At 40.7% G+C, this 19,915-nt stretch overlaps 1 protein-coding gene and 1 non-coding gene across 2 annotated transcripts in view; one reads left to right on the forward strand and one right to left on the reverse strand.

Moving 5' to 3' along the window:
- The window catches only part of FOXO1 (forkhead box O1), a 103,645-nt gene that overhangs the window by 56,251 nt on the left and 27,479 nt on the right, over positions 1–19,915 (forward strand). The window lies entirely within an intron of this gene.
- Positions 11,669–11,771, reverse strand: LOC119866018. Its single transcript, XR_005378957.1, has one exon. It is a non-coding gene; the product is annotated as a U6 spliceosomal RNA (small nuclear RNA).

Below are 19,915 nucleotides of genomic sequence, written 5' to 3' on the forward strand. Positions count from 1 at the left end.
GGATTTGATCCCGGGTCTCCAGGATCGCGCCCTGGGCCAAAGGCAGGCGCTAAACCGCTGCGCCACCCAGGGATCCCCTACATGAATTTTTCTGTTTATGATTTCAACCAATACTTCTTGGGTCTAAAACTATATATAGTAATTAATTATATATACTTCAATATTTAATATATTTTATATTTACAATATTAATATAACCAATGCTTCTTGAGTCTGAAAGTTTTATATATATATAACATACGTGTATTATAATTTATAAATAATACAATGTATTTAACCTATATTTATAATATTAACACAATATAATTATATAATAATTAATATGTAATATAATAAAGAAGTTTTATATTATATAAATAATTTCATTAACAACATATATACTCCCTAGAGTTCGAATTACTGTTTTGTTTTGTTTTTTAAAGATTTCATTTTTAAGTAATCTCTGCACCCCATGTAAGGCTTGAATTCATAACTCTGAGATCAGGAGTTACATGTTTACATGCTCTACTCACTGACCGAACTTACAAATCTTAAAGGTTTGTTTTGTTTTGTTTTTTTTAAGATTTTATTTATTCATGAGAGACACAGAGAGAGAGAGAGAGGCAGAGACACAGGCAGAGGGAGAAACAGGCTCCATGCAAGGAGCCCGACATGGGACTCGATCCTGGGTCCCCAGGATCACACCCTGGGCTGCAGGCGGCACTAAACCGCTGCGCCACCGGGGCTGCCCAAGGTTTGTTTTGTTTTGTTTTGTTTGTTTGTATTACACAACAGGTCTGAACTTAGGATCTTCGGTGATATATCCATTTCAAAGTATTTATGAAGTCAAGATTTTTTAAAGATTTTATTATTTATTTGAGAGCATAAGAGGAGTGTGGGCAGGGGCAAAGGGAGAAGCGGAGCAGGGATCCATCCCTGGATCATGACCTGGGTTGAAGGCAGATGCTTAACCATCTGAGCCACTCAGGTACCCTTCAAGTCAATATGTTAATGATAAAACTGCTTGTACAAAGATATCCTTATCTTTTTCAAAAGAACAGCATAGCAAGAGTAGCATTTTGTAATATCTTGTAAAACATATGCCAAAAAGTGCCAATCTGATCCAAAAAAAACCCGTTGTAACCACTTAGATTTTTAAGAAGAATTCTGAAATGGGATTACACTGCAGTATCTGTGTTTAATGTGTTGGGCAGTTCAGAAGATTCATTTGTTCAGATTTGCTTGGAGACTTAATGAGAACAAATTTGACTTTAAATTTTTATTTATAATTTTAAAAATGTGATTATTAAAGAAAATTTGAAAAGTGGGAGAGTCTGCTGTAGTTTCTTTAATGAAACATCTGAATGTTTTAGCGATGCTTCCGTTTTCTGTGCATTACTTTTTAAAAATCACTACTTAATGCCATGTATAAAACTTGCCAACTTGTTTTTGATTAATAGAGTAAGCTCATTCAGGGAATAATGTAAAATATCATTGGCAGCATAACTGAAAGTGGCTCCAGCAGATAAAAATTAGCTTCAAGTCAAAAGCTATAAATTCCTCTTTTCAAATTATCTATTGTCATCACTTAGAGAAAAGAAGCATGCCTCATCCATAGGAATTCTTAATATCTTGGAAGGGCTGGGCTATCTATCTATTTATCTATTTATTTATTTTTAAAAGATTTTATTTATGGGAGACACAGAATGAGGCAGAGCGAGAAGCAGGCTCCACTCAGGGACTCGATCCCGGGTCTCCAGGATCACGTGCTGGGCCAAGGCGGTACCAAATCGCTGAGCCACCCAGGCTGCCCACTCAAGGCTGGGCTTTAACAAACCAATTTATCATTCGCCATTTGGTAAAAGTTATAGTCTGGTGATGGGGGGCGGTGGGGAAGAGATGAATGCAGAGTGGGCAAACAGAGGGGGATTGAGTTAAAATCCATGCCTCTGGGATAATTTATACACTGACTGGGCATGGCTCAGGCTCGCTCTTTCTTTCTTTCTTTCTTTCTTTCTTTCTTTCTTTCTTTCTTTCTTTCTCTTTTCTTTCTTTTTTCTTTTCTTTTCTTTCTTTTCTTTCTCTTTCTTTTCTAAGGCTCATGTTTTTAGACATCATTTCTGTGCAGGCATTGATCTTGGATTTTCTGTCTTTTCAGCTTTTATCTGTAGTGGAGTTCTTGAGGAAGGATCACTGTTGATTGGTTGTTAATCATCTGGTATTTGTTATGATTAGGAAATCTAAAATATTGGATCTGTTAGATCTGATTTGGTCAGAAATTTGAATGTGCAGTTTTGTGGATTGCCTTTTAATCATCGCTTGGTGATACGCAAATTGAGCTAGAGTCTTGAATATGAAAAGTACCTTAGTAAATTAGACCGTTTGGAAGCCTTATTAACTCTTTTGGAGTACTAGGTTGCTATTTAGTCTACCCAAACAATAATTTACTAAGTTTAGCATACCCAGACAGTAATTTGCAAAGTGATACCTTGAAGATGCTAGAAAGAGTTAATGAAGCTTCTGAAGTACCTTGTGTTTTCTTGGAGAACCTGTTTCAGCATTTAACAGTGGTTGTACTTGAGAAAAGGGTCTTTAAATCGAATGACTGTTACAGGGATTTTTGCAAAATTTGTGCTCCGATCTTTTGGTTTTTATCACACTTGTACCCTCTCCCTGGCCCTTTTTTAAAGACTCCTTTTTCTTACTCTGAGTAGGGGTTCCCCACAGTTCAGTCCTGTACCTCAGGCTGTTTTGTGTTGGTTTCTCTTCTCACTGGGTTCAGCCAGGTAAGAACAAACATGATTTCTGGAGACCCATTTAGTTCTTGCTGTCTTGTTCACCTCCCATACCCCCCATATCTACCTCTCCACATCTTTCTCCTGAGCTTTAGTCTAATTTTCAACCAGCTGGTGATCAAATGGTGCTCAACTCACCTTCTTCCCTAAAACAGGTTTCCAAAATACAATGTTGCATTCTATTTTGAATAGCACTCTTCATTATTTTTTCAAGAGTCTCATTCTGGAGCTGTGGAAAACAACTCCTCCCATCAACTCCAGCCTCTTCTGTCAAGTGTCAGGACCAGACTCCCTTGGGGTTTTGACTCTGTCCTTCCCTGTGGTCCACACCACCTCCTACCTGAACCTTTCCACTGGGCTTGCTGCCTCCAGTCTCATTCTTCCTCACTCTACCTTGGACAGGCTTCCACAACAGGTTCCTTGACATACACTATAATTACATCATTTATCCCAAACACTTGCAGACACTCTATACTGACATTCCAGGCCCTTCACCATCTGAAAGGCCCATCTTTCCAGCTTCATTTCCTATAGACTCCTCTGCCAGCCCACCTTCCATGCTGTGAGACCCTCTCCTCCCTCCTCTAGTTGTTTTACTCATTTTCCACCTCCCCCAGCAGAGCGTGCCCTCTTCCTGTCCACACTGATCCATCGGGAGCTATTCAGTGGAAGAAGTCACGCTCGAAATGGTACATTCTGCATAATCCCATTTGTATGAATTTCAGTAAACAAGCAAAACTAGTGTACGTGGGGACACTTTGGGTGGCTCAGTGGTTGAGTTTCTGCCTTTAGCTCAGGTCGTGATCCCAGAGTCCTGGGATCAAGTCCCACATTGGGCTGCCTGCAAGGATCCTGCTTCTCCCTCTACCTGTGTCTCTGCCTCTGTGTCTCTCATGAATAAATAAATAAAATCTTTAGAAAAAATCTTAAAAACTAGCATATGTGGTAGAAGTTGGTATAGTGGTTACCCGTGGGGAAGGAGCTGCTGACTGGGTGGGAATAAGAAAACCTCCTACTGGGATTCTGGAAATGATTCAACGGGTGGTGGTTGTATGGGGGAAAACATACAAAAATTCATATAGCCTTACACAGCAGACATCCACCCTTGGCTTGATAAAAATTAAACTTCAGTAAAACATAGACTAAAACAGTGCCCACTTTCTAAGGCTAGATAGGCTTAAATTCGATAATGTGTTTAAAATGCCAAGCACACGGTGAAAAATCCTCATGCTGCAAGTTGGACAGTTGTCTTCTTCTGAATTGTGGAGCAGATTTTCCCCAACAAGACTAATTTTGCAAATACTTTGACCTTGGAGACTTTTTTTTTTTTTTTTGGTATTTTTCACTTGAATCTTTTATTGCCATGTTTATTGCCAGTTGGTATCATTGATTGAATGTCGATACCTACTTTTATTTTTTAGTGTACACTTGATAGTAAAAATAGTGGCAAATGTGTGTTGTGGAAAGCTTGTAATAATTTTTAATGCCTCTCCCCGCATTGTACATATCAAAGAAGAATTTTGAGTTTATTTTAAAAGTATTTTACACACGCTTAATTAACTTTGGACTTATTTCCCTGAGTATTCTCGTTACTAGGGAAGCATCCATAAATGAGATTTAGAGGAAGGCATATTACCTTTCAGTCTAGGGAAGGCTTCCTTAGTGAGCTGTTAAAATGGACTTAAATGATTTTTAAATAATAAATGCCTGGCAAGATTGTGGTTAGCAAACTTTAAAGTGTGTATGAATAACCTGGGGATCTTTTACAAATGTAAGTTCTGAGTCCCTAGGTCTGGGGTGAAGCCTGAGCTCCTGCATTTGTAATGGGCTTTCAAGTGCCGCTGTGGGTCCCTGAACCACACTTTGAGTAGCACAGAATTAATGACATTATGGAGGGCAAAGCAAGAACAACTTAACTCGTAAAAACCATTCCACCAATTTTGGTGGGTATCAACTGTGAGCCATATTTGTATGAATGTTCCTGAAAGAATCCATTCAAGAAAGCACTTGGTTTTTTCTTTTAAATGTTTAGTGTTATGTGATTTATTTTTTCATGCCAGTGGGTCAGACTAGTTTATTTCATTAATTTGTTTTTGTTCCCTCTTGAAAGTAATATTGTATCAATCAGAATGGTCATGAATTCAGTCAGAATTTTTTTTCTTTTAAAGATTTTATTTATTTTTTCATGTGCAACACAGAGAGAGACAGAGAGAGGCAGAGACACAGGCGGAGGGAGAAGCAGGCTCCATGCAGGGAGCCCGACGTGGGACTCGATCCCCGGTCTCCAGGATCACACCCCGGGCCGCAGGCAGCGCTAAACCGCAGCGCCACCAGGGCTGCCTTCAGTCAGAATTTTTAAGGGAAGAACTTAAAAAATAACTCAGAATCATTTGTGACTGCCCCTCCTTAAAAAATAAAGTAAAATATAAAACCAGAAAAACTAAACTAAATACCACTGGCAAGACACAGTCCTTCCCCATTTGTCACCATATTCTGTGAACAATACTTGACAAAATAACCACCACTGTGCGGTGGTTATTTAAAGAGCCAAATTGACTACTTCATGTTCTCCTACTTACTGCGGGTAGATTTCCATTCCCCTTCTCTGAACTGGGACCTCTGTTGTTCCTCTTGCTTGTCATATTCTCGACTCAAGAGAAGATGATTTTATACCCTGTCAGACTTTAACATCTGTCAGACTATGATTTGAAACTGAGGCAAATCCAAGTTACAAATTGGAAATGAGATCCAACCCTTTGATGTTGAGAAAGCAGTGCTGTCAGAAGACTTGTCCCCGGAGCAGTGCCCGCCAGCCCACTGTTAGCCGCTTGCTGTTAAAGGCTAACAGGAAGAACAGCCACAGCTCTGCCTGCTGGCTCCTGGGCACATTCCTTTCTGTTTGGGACTGAAGTACCAGCCGCACACATTATTAAATTATTTAATGAAGATTTTGTAGCACACCTCTAATATCTTTGAAAAGGCCCTTTCAGCACAAGGAGGGTGTGTGGGCAGAGGGGATGGGAGGAGGAGGAGGAGAGAGAGGAGCTTTCACACTGTTGAACAGGGTCCTCCGTGATCCTCAGGATACATGTCAGTGCTCCTAGGCTGGCTGTTTCTTTTCAGCTCTGAATTGGCAGAAGGGACTAATGCAAACTCAAGGTTCTTTCTAGGGCAGGACGCATTACCTAGGGGAAAACGCAGAGTTTTTGGCTTCAGCGTTGATGCAGTGTTGCCATTTACATTCTGACACAGGAGACCTTGTTTAAGCTATGGTGAAGGCCTCCAGAGGGTAGGCTCTGGTTTACAGACCCTGATAACTTAGAGGGGTGCAGCTCACACTGACAGAAGTGGGCTCCAGTGGTCTCTGTCAGAATGGTACATAATTGAATTATGCAGATGGTTCCAATAATAATGATGATTCACCTCCCTACTACCTTCTTACTGAGGAGATCTCTGTCTTTGAGACTAAGAGAACATACAGAAAGACTGGGTGGCCATGAACTTGTCTCATCAAACTCTCTGAGATTTTATCTGTAATTTAAAAAGTATAGTGGTCCTAAATACTTTGCAGGATTATTGTTGGGATTGATTGAGATAATATATATGGAAGACTATGGACCTTCAAGTAAGTATTAATCACATACACATTCATAAATAATGGCCTTCCAGGGTTTTGCTTTGCATAAATAGTACTTTCCACGTGATCAGTACTAAATTGGCAGAAATAAGGCAGTCCATTCCTGCATACACTGTGCTGGGGGAAGTATGGAGTACTTTGGGATGCTATGGTGTCTTTAGACAGAATGAAGGTGACAATGAGGGAAGACAGGGAAGGATTAGTGATGAGATGACATTGGGGACAGTGAAGAGAATGGTTATGCATACTGCAGACTTTCTTTTGGAATACCATAGTGCTTAGATGATTACCTAGAAATCAAGAATTATGTGATGTTTAAAAAGTGGGTATGTGGGATCCCTGGGTGGCGCAGTGGTTTGGCGCCTGCCTTTGGCCCAGGGCGCGATCCTAGAGACCCGGGATCGAATCCCACATCGGGCTCCCGGTGCATGGAGCCTGCTTCTCCCCTTGCCTGTGTCTCTGTGCCTCTCTCTCTGCGACTATCATAAATAAATAAAAAAATAAATAAAATAAAAATAAAAATTAAAAAAAAAAAGTGGGTATGACTTACATGTGTTGCTGGCTTGGAATGTAAACTGGCTGAGAACAGAGTCTACCAGTGATGTGTGTATTTAGCACCAGGCAAATTGGGATTGGTTGGCTCCATTGGAGAAGGGGGTCCTAACACTTAACAGTGATAATCCTGCCCTTGAACCTCACAGGGCCAGCAGCTAAGCTGCTAGGAACTCAAAGTACGTGATCTTACTGGAACCTTAGGTGACTGTTGTCCTCATTTTACAGTGGAGGAAACAAAGGTTAAGTAGTTTGCTTAAGATCATATAACTAAAAAAAAAAAGATCATATAACTAGTAACTGGCAGGCATTTGAGTGAAGATCTCTAAAGAAAGCCACATTGCGGGGGGTGCCTGGATGGCTCAGTGTAGTGACTGTCTTTGACTTGGGTCGTGATCCTGGGGTCCTGGGATGGAGTCCTGCATTGGGCTCCATGTGGGGAGCCTGCTTCTCCCTCTACCTGTGTTTCTGCCTCTCTTTCTGTGTCTCTCCTGAATAAATAAAATCTTTAAAAAAAAAGAAAAAGAAAAGAAAGCCACATTGCTTCCTAAGTCTAGGGCTTAAAAATTTTATTCCTCAAACATGGAGTGCCCACAAAGATTTTGAGTGCCCACAAAGATTTTTGGTCTTCAGAAGGCACGTGAGACCATGGACAGAAATGGTAATACTGCTACTAGTTTTGTGCCTGGATTAGAACAATCTAGTTCCATTGTCTTGGCCCCAGGCTTTCCGGTGGGCTGTCAGAATGAAAGCTTCAGGACTCCTGGAAAACAACACAGTGCCCATTTGAGAGCAAATGGGCGTTAATTTCCTTTTCATGTAAGGAAAGATGAGCTTTCATGCAAATGAACAATGGGTCCATTTGGCCACTCAAGAGGACTTAAATCAGATTCCATAACTATCAACCTTTACTGTCCCTTTGTTGTATGACAAAACACAGAGACTGTGTTATTCTCCCTGAGCCCAGAACAAATTCTGTTGTATTAAATAATCACAATGCTTTTATACTTAATTGGACTTAAACTTGTTCCCCCACCTCAAATTATGTTGATGTTTCTACAGTGCCTGTCAGTCACCAGGGGAAAGACTCAAATGTCACCATTTTGTGGCTAGCAGACCAAGTTGTGAAATAAACATACCTTGAAATGTGACTTTCATATCTCATGTTTTTTTTGGCCTTGCTACTGAAAGTATGGTCCATGGGTTGGGTTGATGGCATCAGCATCACTGGGGAGCTTGTTAGAATCTCAGGCTTGATCCCAGGCATACTGAATTGTAATCTGCATTTTGACAAGATCTTAGGTAATTCCTATGCATGTTCAGGTATGAGAAGCACTGGTTTTTATGGTACTTAATCCCCTCCAAGTTAATGGTTAAGGTTATTGAACAGAAGCTTTTTTATTCTCTATAAAGCTCATTTTAAGGATAAAATCTCATAGTTTAGAACCAGGCCCCCCCAAAAAAAGAAAAAAAAAAAGAAAGAAAAGAAAAGAGAAAAGAAAAGAACCAGGCCCTAAAGAATAGAAATGTCATTTGGTTGTTTAGCATCAAGGGGTATCTTGCCATTTCTAGCGAAGTCTGACTTATTTATTAAGCCTTTTAATCCATGTCAGTTTTTCTATACTGTCTTTGTACTCTGCAATGCAAAGCCAGTAGGGTGTTTGGGGAGAGGAGTTAATCTTGGCCTCAAGTATACAAATCTCAACCACATTACAAACATAGTACCTCATGTGGATCCCACTGAAGATAGAAACCCATTAACCAGTTGTTATGATCCAGATGGCTCCTTCTGCAGTTGCACACCTATTTTCCTGCCTCCATCTTGTACTCTTCCTTAGAGGGGAATGTGAGGTACATAAAAAGGTGCTCTAACTCTTCATTTATTATCGATGCATCCTGACCTCAGCAGGTGACCTGGGCCTGACTCCTGTCATTTACTGGCTTTGTGACCATGGCCTCAGTTTTCTCACCTCCAAAATGAGAGTGTTAGATCCCTACACCCTGGAGAGCCTCACAAGTCCATTTTTACCTTCTCCAGCCAAGCTCTTCATGACCTGTTGCTACTTCTGCCTATGCTTCTGACATCACTTCTTTCTTCTCTTTTCTTCCTTCTCTACCCCTGCTGCCCTCCCTTCTGCTGTAGGCTTCACATTCCCTCACAGACATCCTTAAATTCCAGAATAGTATAGAAGTGATCAGTGTGTGGTTTTATGCACTATCAAGGAGGAGGGAGATTGCATGTTCAAGAACTCAAGAGTTGAACTTGGGATTTTATTTGAATTTATATTAAGTCACCACTTGATGATTGCATAGTTCTCTTGGAAGTGCTTCTGAGTGAAATAATTGACCTTTCCCCCTCCTATTTTTAGGGGAGGAGGGCTATGTTTTTCAAATTCAGAGAAAGTAAGAATTCTTGGATCATTTTAGTATTAACTGTGGATTGTTGTCAAGCCAGCTCTGTCTCTAAGGGAACCTCATTAGGTAGTGCTCTATAATGGTGACAGGGCAGCTTAAAATGTCTAAGTAAATGTAAATAATCTCAGAGCCAGTAGTTGAGTTTCGCTTGAGGAGCAAAGAAGGATGTCAGAAAGATCTAAAAGCCTGAATTTTTGTTATATTGCGGTAGATTTTACTGGAAGCCAGAGGATTCTGTATATAACAAATTTGGAGAAAAAAATAGCAAATAATAAATAAAACAAACCCCTAATATTTCCCTTTTCTTCTTTTCTTTACTTGTGGTATAAATAGAACGAGCTCATAGGTTGGAATATTCAGTAGTTTGTATTACTTATTATCAGAGTTCAAATTTGAACTTGGAATATAGAGATGAAGGGGCACAAGAAAGAGGAAGAAAGAGAATCTTAAGCAAGCTCCATGCCCAGCACAGAGCCTGATGTGGGACTAGATCCAAAGACCCTGGGATCATGGCCTGAGCCAAAATCAAAAGTTGGACGCTTAACCGATTGAGCCACCCAGGTGCCCCAAACTTAAAATATTTTAAAAGCTCACTATACAGTGGTAAAGCTTTTCTTTACAACATGTGTAATTATCCTGCTAAGCTTTTTAAACCTTACATAAGGAGAAAACAGTAACATCTTGGAATGATTGTAAACTGCCACTTAAGGCCCTGGAAGTGAACTGTTTCTAATTACTGTATTATATGTGTGATTTGAGATTCTATACTCCTCCTCCTTGAATCTTAGATTTTAAATAGTCTTAATCAAAATACTTGCTTCTATTTTTGAAGCATAGTTGATACTTTAGCAGTGTTCAGTTTTATATACATAATTATTGTGTAGGCTGTGAAATTATTGCTTATTAGATTGGTAATATTGTAAGCTACGTACCTTTTAATTATGTTTAATAATGTGAGACCCAGAAATGCCCCCTATATACTTCTTTAATATTTCATAGCAGGACAGTAGGGGTGCACCATCACTGTAAAGTCATAAAAAGGACTGGGAAAAAAAGGGACTGGAAAATGGGAATTGGGGTTATTGGAACTGGAAAACGAGAGAGAGTAACTGGTAGATTCTTTCTGGTGATGAAAACTCTGGTTGCCTGATTCCACTGAGCCCTGCACAAGGACACGTAAGGGTAAGACAGAGTGGTAGTCCTTTGCGAGCTCACATCCAAGGCACAGCTCACCTGATGTTCCTGTTCTAGTCCTTGAATTGGAGCTATGCAGAAAATGTTCCTGATATAGAAACCAGGCATCCGTCCATCAGCCTTTCTTCTGCCTTTCTAGCATTGCTGTTCAAAAAGCGAATGTTCTTTGTTCTGGATCTTTGAAATATGGCTTGGTCTGTTGCTTTTCAAAATTTGAGGTAACTCCCCGAAGCTACTGTAGGCCTGATTCACTAAGCAAATTGCAGGCAGGAAGCAACTTTCTCTGTCTCCCAAGTTTTGATAAGTTTTTTTTTTTTTTTTTTTTTCCCATGAAGGACCAGGTACGCAGGTTCTCAAATTAATTTGTGTAGTGTTGAATCATCTGAAAGCTGTTGGAGGAGGAGGTGAGAGTAGCATGAGGTTTAAATGAGATGGGCACATTATGGTGTCCCCAGGTTGGAAGAGTAAGTCACATGTAGTGTTTATTGTTGGATGAGATGTCAGCCTGTGAGCATTTAGCAAGCCTAATGATTTATTTCATTTAATCTACTTGCAAAAATTTAACTTCTTTATTGACCTATAGCAACCAAGAATTGAGTCATCCTCGCTATAGTTTTTAAGTTATGTGTGTTCCCCAGGAGATGATATACAACCAGCAGCTTGTGGGGATGGTATGAAGAATGAGAGATCGAGTAATACCAGCCATACCACGGTGGTATGCAGTCTCATGGGTTTTTTATTTTGTTTTCGTGTTGTGAGCCTTGTGTGTGTGTGGTGGTTTTTTTTTTTTTTTTTAATTTGACCATTTATGTGCAGCCTTGTTTTTTGTTTTTAAACTATATGAACTTTTATGTGCAGTTTTAGAACCATAAAAATAAGCTGTGATGAATAAAAATCATAATAGAGGCTGCCACTTTCGGAGGAAGGGGAATTGGCAGAATGCTGGATCAACTGGGAAAGAACACAAGGAAATTCTCAGGGGTGATAGAAGTGTACTCTTCTTGATTAGGCTAGTGGTTCCACAGGGTATGCAATTGCCAGATTCAACTGTCTCTTAAGATCTGTGCATTTAATTTACTATAAATTGTACCTTCTCCCAAATAAGAAACACTTCACGAATTTATGTGTCATCCTTGCACAAGGGCTATGCTAATCTTCTCTGTATCATTCCAATATTGGTACATGTGCTGCTGAAGCAAGCATGGGAGCCTCTCCTGTTACCTGAAATTTTAAATTTTTTCCCCCAAAGAAGACTTAAATAATAAAATGATTGGAAATATGATGTAGCCACACTTCAGAATATCTGTAATGACTTTGACTTACAGTAAAATATGCATTGGAACCTCTTATCAAAAGTAGTATTTCAAAAAGTCATTGAATGAAAAGGCCTTCATTATTAGATGTTTCACTCTGAGATACACCAGGGCAGGGTTCAATGTTTCTGTAGAAAAGTCCAGTTTCTTTTGGAGCTCTCAAAGAGATAAAAAGTAACACATCTAGGATGAAAAGTGCTTTAAATTTAGTATCAGATATGAATTCCCACATCAGTGACCATGTCGAGAATATGCAGAGACTTTTCTTACCTCATCTCCTTATTACCCATGGAGTCACTGTGTACTAAATATCTAATACGTAGGCCTGGGGAGCTGGAGACCCACCAGTAAACAACAGTAAAATTTGTACCCATGTGGAGTTCACAGTACTAGCAGGAGAGCTAGATAATGATTAGATAAGTATAATGTGAAGTATGTTATGATGATGAGTGCTTTGGAAAAAATTAATAAAGTGAGGCATGTGGGTGGCTCAGTTGGTTAAGTGTCTGACTCTTGATTTCATCTCAGATCTTGATTTCAGAATTGTGAGTTCAAGCCCCAGGTGGGCATGGCCTACTAAAAAAAAGTTAAGCAATGAGAGTGGAATTGGGGGGGGAGGGGAACCCAGGATTTGAGGGTAGCTTTTTTGAGGTGCATTTATGCAGACACCTGAAATGGAGAGGTCTTCATTTGAATCTTTCAAATTTTGCACCATATACATACATTTTATCCTGACAAATAAATACACATTAAAAAAATTCATTTATTAGAGAGCAAGAGAGCAGTGCAGAAGGGCGGGGAGGGGGAGAGAATCTTAAGCCGACTCCACATTGAGTGCAGTGCCTGATGCGGGGTTTGATCCCATGACCCTGAGATCGTGACCTAAACCGAAACCAAGAGTCAGTTGCTTAACTGACTGCACTACTCAGGTGCCTCATCACAAATAAAAGAACATACTGTATCTCTCTCGATTACCATATGTCATTCTGTTAGGATTCTGTGTCCTGATAAAGTCTTTGAGCCCAAAGTTGAGAAGAGTCACTGCTTTGTACTAATTTCAGTTGTTTAGAATTTTGTATTGAAAGTTTCAGTGAAATGGAGTATTTTTGCTATCAGTTGCTAAAAACAACATATTCTGAAACTTAGCAGTTTAAAATAACACAGAGTCATTATTTCAGTTTTTGTGGGGTCAGGAATCCAGGGTCTAACTAAGGTGAGTGCCTGGAGGGGAGGAGATGACACAGGGCTTGACTATCAGGAGGAGATCCTTTGGGCCTCATAGATGCTGTCCAATGTGGACAGTGGTGTCTCTTAGTAGTGACTCTGTATCTCTTCAGGTTGGCCTTGAGAGCTACATTTATTCTGCTCCCTAAGGAGGGAAATGAAACTATTTCCTGACTTTTTCATCCAGTTTTCCAATCAAATGTTGCATACTTCACAAGAAAATAAGGGTTGGCAAAAAGAATAGTGGTAAATTTACAAAGTGACTGGCCTTTAATGGTTTTACACTCTCTCTCTTCATAGGCCCATTGGGGGTTTCCTCTGTCAGCTTCCACTCTAATTTCTTTCCTTTCCAGCACCTGGTTGGCCTGCTGGGAAAAGAAAGGCACTGGACTTCCTGTTCTGGGCCTTGGATGCCTTGCACACTAATTTACTAGTTATTCCCTCTGCTCCTGGCAGTCTCAGGAACTTCAGTTGCCCAGAATTGCCCAGTTTGACTGAAGCTCCTAGCCAGTGATGGTTTTTTCCTTTTGTGGGGCTTGCCTTCTTCAGGAGTTGCTATCTAGACCATGCCTGGACCTAGTTATGGTGCTACGTGTGTCTGGAAGGTGGGAGCCACTAGGAAACATCTTATATCACTGCCATCTTTCAGTAGCAAGGTACCATCTTCCCCTCTTCCCAATTGTGCGCTCCTTCTTGGATTTCTCAGGGCTTGCCCTTCCTCCTTACTGGTTGGCAGAAGGGCCTCTTTATTTCTTACTTTGTTTACAGAGCAGAAATGTTGAACTTTGGTGAACTTCTTGTCCTTTCTGCTTGAGACTGCTAGTCTTCTTGGCCTCCACTCATCCTACAGCCATCAGTCATGTTACATACCTCCAGAGGTGTTGCAAGAACCTATGCATCATGTGGTTTGCAATACCTACTACTACTACCACCTTAAAAATCAGAAAGTAATGAAAGGAAGAGAATCATAGACATTAGGTAGAAGAGGATTTTGTTGGCCACTATATAAAGTGAAATGTTAAATGAAAAATTGTCATGTGCCTGGTGAAACGTTTAGTTAAATTAAGTCCAACCCCTTCCCCGAGCAATTTGATTTTCTTGAAAAAGGCTGCACAGAAGGTGTCAGTACAGGTCCTGGGTATGTTGCTTAAACTGGGATGGCATTTCAGTGTATCTCCACTTCCTCGTCGCATTTCTACTCCCAGCAAGTCTGAGCCATCGTAGCACATTCTGGACTTTGAGACTGCTGGATGACCTATGCTGTGGAGATGGAAAGCTAACTTTTATCTGTTGCATTTTCTGGGTTTGTGCTATGTTTGGTTCATCTTTAGAGGTCACTCGTTCTGGATTTGAGTGGACACATTTCAGCTCTTACTGGGCTACCACTGGGAATAGTTCCTATCTATCCTGTAGGGTATTCTTAGGTCCCTTCTTCTGTTTCCTCAGATTGGGTGGGATTACTAAAGTGGGTCCTGCTTTTTTAGATTCACAGACTTTTACAAGAGTTGAAGTGTCTTTGGAGGCCATCCATTTCCTCGAGGGAAACTGAGGCTATGCTCAAGGTTGCCAGGCTGGTTAGTGACACCAGGCGGAGCAGGATTTCTTAGCTACCAGCTCAGTAGGCTCTCCTACCTGTGGTGCTTCTTCCCAACTGTGTGCCTTGAAAGCAAGGTGTAGGCATTCTCTGTTTTCATTCTGCAGCCTCAACAGATGAACACTTCTCTAAAACCTGAGTCAAACTCTAGAAGGAGTGAGCCTTTGGATAATGGGCATTTTGGAAAGAAAGCTATTTTAGGAACAGTAACTGCCAGGAGTCATTATGTAAGAAGGGACCCAAGAGTCTCAGTAAGGAGAGGATTTCCCTGTTTGTGGCATTTAAGTCATGGTGTAAATTCCTCTCATGGTGTTCTGTTTGCATCATTTGGCTTAGATGTTGTTAGATGTTACTAGCCTAATCCAATTCCTTGTTTTGCGGAAAATAGGTTTTTTGTTTATCTAAGTGGGTTTCTTTTTGTCAGTGTGCTGGAATAGTCATTCTTGGACCAAAATGATGGGTTTTGAATCACTCTGTTGTGTTTTCAGGCATGCCTTAGGGGTTGTAAGATGATACTGCTGTTACTGGGAAGAGTTGGATAAGGGCCACAAACACTCCGGGAGATAGAGAGAAGTTGCCATAGGACAAAATTGCAGACTTCTGCTAAAACTTCTTGATTGCAAATTATGGCAAGAGAGTAAGACTTTTGTAGCTCTTCAGATTCCTAGTACTTAGGTCTTCATGTTGCCATTTCCAAGCACCCCTCAAACACCTGCTGCTTTGGGCCTTGTGCAGTCATGCTCTAGTGACCAGCCCCGGAAGTCTGACAACTCTTCCTGTATGGCCTCCTGCCAGTTCCAAACAGCTGAGCTCCCAGCACATGGGAACAATGGGGCCCCCCCCCCCCCCCTGAAGACTCTCCTGCTATTGACATTCAGAAGCACATTTCCCCTTCTGAACTTCTAGACAGTTACTGGGGTGGCTTTGAAATGTGTTCTGAAACGAATAAACTCAAAGGATTCTGTTAAGCTATTCTGCTTTATTTAGGAGGCAGCAGCATTCATTATTTGACTTATGTTAGTGGTTAATTAACCAAACCAGAACATGTTTCCTTTTTACAAATTGAATGCTGAAAGAGTAACAAAGACCAAATATTTTACAACACAGATCTTGAATTTGCTGTGAAATAACTATATTGTATTTTGCAGTAACTTCCGGTTTGAGTGACAAATACTAGTTCTATTATTAGCAAGTTTCGAATTTTAGTAAATTGAAATGGAAATGAAAGTTGTTTCTAAAAATAATGCTGTGTTTATGTGAGTTTTTCTTTTTCTTTCTCTTTTTTTCCTTTTGAAAATTCCATGTCATTAGTGAGGAAAGGCCTTGATTGGGGAGAAAATGTGAATTTCATACCAATCTCTGAGAATTGGTGGATTGAATTGTTCATGAGAATAGTTGGAAGTGTATAAGGTTTCTTTTAATGTTGAACACTCTTGCAGTCATTGCTTGATGATCTACCTGGACTGTTTTATAGACAGTGTGCATCAGTGGCACTTCTAAGTCACCATCTTCTTGTTGACTCTGTTTATGTTGAGTGTGAGGGACCTACCCTGTTTTCTTTTTCTTTTTTTTTTTAAAGATTTTATTTATTTATTCATAGAGACAGAGAGAGAGGCAGAGACACAGGCAGAGGGAGAAGCAGGCATCATACAGAGAGCCTGACGTGGGACTCGATCCAGGGTCTCCAGGATCACGCCCTGGGCTGCAGGCGGCGCTAAACCGCTGCGCCACTGGGGCTGCCCCCTACCCTGTTTTCTACCAAGGAAGCTTCTTCCATAGCTGCTCGTTCTGAAATCTCTAGAGAAAATTTGGTTGAAGACTGCCCTGCTGAGGCTGGTACCTTCTACCAGTAGTGCTTGAGGAGATTAGATGGACAAAGGGGAAATCATACTGTTTCCTAGTCCTTTTTTAGTGGGATCTTCTTTAGAGTGACTTTTTGGCTTAGAGTAAATCCTGCCCTTAACCCCAGTCTTACACACTCATTCAAATAAAAGAATGAAGATATATTCCGAAGCCTAATGGTTTTTTTTTTTTTTTTTTTTTTTTTGGTAGGGACTTTGGGATTCTGGGAACATTTGTTTGGCGATTGTGGAGGGTTTAACACCCTCATTTTCTTCCTTTCCTTTCCTTTTTCCTTTTTCCTTTCCTTCACCCTCATTTTCATTAGCTAACTCAGTGGAAACTGAAAGGTTGGCAGGGAATTTAGTTTCACTTGTTTTCACTTGCCTTATTCAGATTCAGGTGAATCGGGCGTGGTAATGAAAGTAGAGCTCTGTTTTCCAGATTCACCTGACCTTGTGAGAAATATAGTTCAAGAAATTATAGCCAGAGCCTGTCCTAGGAATATACTGATCAGTCGGAGAGGAAATGTGGGAGGTTAGCCTACCTTAATCTTCCTTTCTCAGTTTCTTTAGGGTTAAATTAATCTTTATTTAAATGTGGAATTCTTTCTGCCTGAACCCTTAACTTTCTATTAATTGAATTAAATTTGTGAGATTACAGGCTTTCTGTGTACCATAGGAGGTATGGGCATATGGAGCCATAAATGCAGTATTCTGTCTGTATTCTGCTTTATGTAATTTGAAGGTAGTTTGGAGAGCACTGTTATATCCTGAAACAGTTTGTGCATTGGTTCTTTTTTTATGGAAGACCCCGTGGTCTACACAGAGGCAGAGACCAATTTCTATTACTAAACCCCTAGCCATTTTCAAAGGCAGGGAAAGGATACTGTGCATGCCTAAGACAACGATTTATTTATTTACTAAAAGATTTTATTTATTATTCACGAGAGACACAGAGAGAGGGGGCAGAGACACAGGCTGAGGGAAAAACAGGCTCCCTGTAAGGAGCCCGATGTGGGACTCAATCCCAGGACCCCCAGATCATGCCCTGAGCCAAAGGCAGTCTCTCAACTGCTGAGCCACCTGGGCGTCCCAAGACAGCACTTTAAATTGGATGGGTTTCATAATTAATGTCTCCCTAAGTGAAGACTTCTTTCTAATTGGCCTTTCTAGACCATTTGGTAGAAATTGCAAAGGAACAGGGTAACAATGGCACATGTCAGTGGGCAAGAGCAGATGTGAAAGTGCCAGCTCCTTTGTTTAAAGGTGGCTGTTAAAAAAATAAAATAAAATAAAGGTGGCTGTTTTCTAGTGAGCTGTGCGGTAGGTGTTGAGTGACAGCCTTTGGGAGCATCCTAGTCATCATTATGGTTGGTACCAGTTTCTCCCTCGGTTCTTGGGTTCGTCTTTTAACAAAAATGACTTTTTATTTGACCAAGGTACCCAACCCTGCATCTTCTGATGCAACTTGGATAAATCTTTATTTTTATTTATTTTTTGGATTTGAAGGGGAAGATAAACTATTCCTGTCAGTAACTGGCTTCTCTGGATTTGACCATCCAGTACTGTTGATGCCTGGTGAACTTCTCCTGCTGGTCTCTCTCCTTTTCTTCTGTGCTTTGAGCTTTTCCCAGGCAAAGGAGGTTAGGCAGGTACATGTGCCTTTGGGAAGGAGATGGTGGGAAAATATGGGATAATGAGCCCTTCTGACTTAGGATTCAGCAGTTTAGCACTGTTGCAGTAGGTGGAGTTATTCTTGGAGCCCCCATTTGAGGATTGCTGTGCAGAAACCCATCTGTGCCACTGGTTGCCAACATTTCTGGTACAAATATTGTCATTTGCTCTTGAGGCAATCTGCTATTTCAGTCCTAGATGCAGTTTTGTAATATGCTGGGCAAAATAGTAGAGAAAAAATATCTTAAGTGGTGGTATAATCTTCAGTTTAAAAACACTTCAGCAATGTTTCCAGTAGAGGATTGTTCAGCGTGTCTCCTTTCCTCATTCCCTTGGCTGTAAACATAATCCAAATTTCATTTTTTTCTCACTTGCGTGAGCCATGATTTCCTTGTGCTGCTCCCACCCAAAGGAAAGATGGAGGGAGGGATAGATGAAAGTCTTAAGTGATAGGGCTTTAAATCACACTCTGGAAAGGTTTGATATGCCATGTTCCTTCTGTTGGTAAGAACCTAACTTGCTCAGAAGTTACTTGATTGAAAACTGCCCAGCATGACACTATATGGCCCTTTCTCTTTGTGCATCCTTCCTCGTTCCAGGTGGTAAGAAGCACGTCTGTCCTGTGGGCCACTGAGAGGGAAGACTCATTTGTTGTTTGTGCAGAGTAGGAGCTCCCTGAAGGTTCTGGGACATTTCCAGAAACTTTGGGGTAGCTGTACTACCCTCTGATTGGGCTTTGTCAGTCAGCTTTTCCTAGAGCCAGGAAAGCATGTTCTCTAGGAAGTACTACATTTTTTTTCTCTGTCTTTTCCCCAGCTTGATGCACAATAAGAAATCCACTTTATAGTATGACTCAGTGTACATGTGCACACACGATACAGGAGTTTTACAAAACAGTACTCTACTTGCTCTTTTGTGTGAGATATGCTCAATTTTATTAATTTTACAAAATACTAGCCTCAGTCCTCAAAATTGATTTCACTCCTTTATGGATTGCGATCTAGAGTTTTTGGCCTGAGGGCTTTCCCACACTTACTCTTTAAGACCTTCATGTAACCGCAACAGTGGTGGAGTTAGGGGAGAAGAGGTGGATGCATCCATATATGGAAGACAGGCCCACAAGCATGAAGCGAGGAGGAGGGAGTTCATGATTCGCTTGGGCTGAATTAAGAAACTAGTGCTTCTTTGGGTTAGTTTCAAACATGGAACTAGTTAAAATTATGTACTAAATGAAAGACCTCCAGAAGATGCTTGATGTGATTTGAGCCCTGATGTGACAGACTAGCTAGGATAGTTTTACACTTAGCTGGATATCCTCGTCATTTAGATTTTACATCCAACCCTTGAAAATTGGCAGCTGGTTGGATCCACTCTGCTGGATGGGGTTTCTTGCTCCTTTCTTCTGCATGAACCTGACTCAGGCTCATCTGACCCATGCTCTGCTATCTGCAGAATCTTTGATCCCTTCAAAGACCATTCCACGGTTCATTTCATTAGGGCACATGTGAAGTTCATCTTCACCCGGAGCCAGATGGGATGTTGACAATGTAAAGGAATTTCAGGTGATGTCAGCGTTTGATAAGAAATCATTACCCTTTCTCTGCAAAAGCAGGAGCTGTTGAAGCAGGGGTGGTCAGGCTGCAGTCGTGTTCCTCCCGCCGAGTCCCTGACTGGCCTATTGGTATCTGGAGCAATAA

Source organism: Canis lupus, chromosome 25, assembly GCF_011100685.1.
Source record: "Canis lupus familiaris isolate Mischka breed German Shepherd chromosome 25, alternate assembly UU_Cfam_GSD_1.0, whole genome shotgun sequence".
Taxonomy (NCBI): Eukaryota; Metazoa; Chordata; class Mammalia; order Carnivora; family Canidae; genus Canis; species Canis lupus.